We start from the raw sequence: 2077 nt of genomic DNA, 5'->3' as shown, positions 1-2077 counted from the left end.
GATAGAACAAGGAAGTAGGCTTCAGACATGAAAATGAATTTGGGCTAGGACAGGGAAGTTGTCTCAGATAGTTTGTTCATCCTGATAAGCCCTTAGAAACAGTGATCGAGGGAGTGTTCCCAAAATTTTCTTTATTGTCTTGCTTGTTCTTTGACTATTTGTATTGATAGTCTTGCTTGTTCCTTGACTATTTGCATCTATTGTATTGCTAGTTCCTCAACCTAGAACTGACCTTAATACTTGCATGTAATTAGAATGGTATAAAAGCAAAAAAAGGAGGAGGGGGATGGGATGGGGGAGTTCTAAGGAGGGGAAATGGGGAAAGGGCATGGCATCTGAAATGTAAATAAATAAAATATCCAATAAAAAAAAGGAAAACAAAAAGAAAATTTAAGTTGCTCATATGTGTTGCGGGGAGAACAGACACCACTGTCCTCATGGTGGGAATCTACTGAAAGCCTAGAATACCTGGCCTGGGTATCTGCCACTCTGACGTGGGGTTATTTTGAGCTGGTGGCAATTGAAACAGCATAACAAGGGAGGCTCTGTTCCTCTCCATCATGGTCAAATTCTAGTGGTTAGACAAAAGCCAGCATTCCTTAGGAATTTCTGAAGCTGGTTCCTCTCTACCAAAGGAGAGAGTCTCCCTATTGCTGGCAGAAGGGACAAAAGGCTGTCCGTGGTGCCCACTCACATATCAAAGTGCATGTGAAGACCTCCGCAGAGGGGAGACCCTCACTCAAGTCTCAGAAAGTTGCGACCACCCAGTAATCTGCTCAAGACACCGTGTACCAGAGCAATAGCGAGGTTTATTAGGGCGTGACAGCTAGCTGCGGTCAATTTGTATGCCCATGCAGGAGCTGAATTGACCCCGACAGCCAGTTTGAGAGGGGTTTTTAAAGGGAAAAACCACAAACCAAGGAATGGGGAGGGGGCTCATGGTTGTTAAGGTGGCATAACATAAAAATAGCGGAACACTCCAAAGGAACCCAACCTACATGAGTCAGGATCAGGTGAAAACTCTCTGTACGCTTATCTTTCTCAAGAATGTGGTCCTGCCCTGTCACTGTGGCCTTGCCCTGTCACTGCAGTTCTCAGCTTGGTTCCCAGCTTGGTTCCACCTAGTTCACTTGCATTCTTTCCTTTCTCTTTTCAGATAGGCCAGTTCCAGTAATGGTGACTGGTCTTTTCACATTCCTAACTTGATTCATGGCTCAGTTTCTCCATGTCTTTATAAAGAAAGCCTAAAGAATATTTTATAAGTCTAAAAAGGATTCTATATACCCAGTATCTATAATTTTTCACTCTACACATGTGGGTCTCACAAGTACCTGTTACACATTTCAGAGTCCATGCTGGCATCCTCGCTTCACGTACCCGGCCCCTCTAAACTTCTTCAGCCCAGAAGCTTCTCTCCCCACAGCTTCTTCTTCTTATGACCTGTTTTGCCTGGGTTCTAATTTTTCTCTTCCTCTCTTTCCCCTCTCCCTTTGTCATCTCTTTCTCTCCCCTCACGGCCAAGTCCAGTCTACTGGCCATGTTCAGTCTAAACTTTCTCTCTCTACTCTGGGCTCTTCCAGATGCCTCTGGCGGGTCTCTCCTTCATATCTACAAATAAAACCTTCCCCTTAATCATAACTTGGAGCAGTCATACATTCTTCATCTGCCTGAGCAAGCAGTATAAATTCCCCATGTGAAGTTGTTCCACCCTCTCCACTTCCCGACACGGAAGGGAAAACCACAACCTACTACAGAAATGAGATGGCAACAGCAAAGAGCATGTGAAAACATGTGAGTACATGTGAGTACATGTGAGCACATGTGAGCACATGAACACATGTGAGCACATGTGAGCACATGTGTCAGCCTCACTATCTAGTACAAACTTTTCACTAGTTTGCTCATGCTTTTATTTGTCAAAGAAAAAAAAAAAAGCAAACACAGAACAGATTAGAATGGGCTCAAAGCACATCAGCTGGAATCAAGACCATTGCTGGTAAGAGTCAAACGCAGAAGCAGACCTTCTGAACTGTACTCCAGACACTCATACACTCCCATGTAAGGGGACCTTGAGACT

This window comes from Grammomys surdaster, unplaced genomic scaffold, assembly GCF_004785775.1.
Source record: "Grammomys surdaster isolate TR1022 unplaced genomic scaffold, NIH_TR_1.0 810, whole genome shotgun sequence".
Taxonomy (NCBI): Eukaryota; Metazoa; Chordata; class Mammalia; order Rodentia; family Muridae; genus Grammomys; species Grammomys surdaster.
This window is presented reverse-complemented; position numbering follows the sequence as displayed.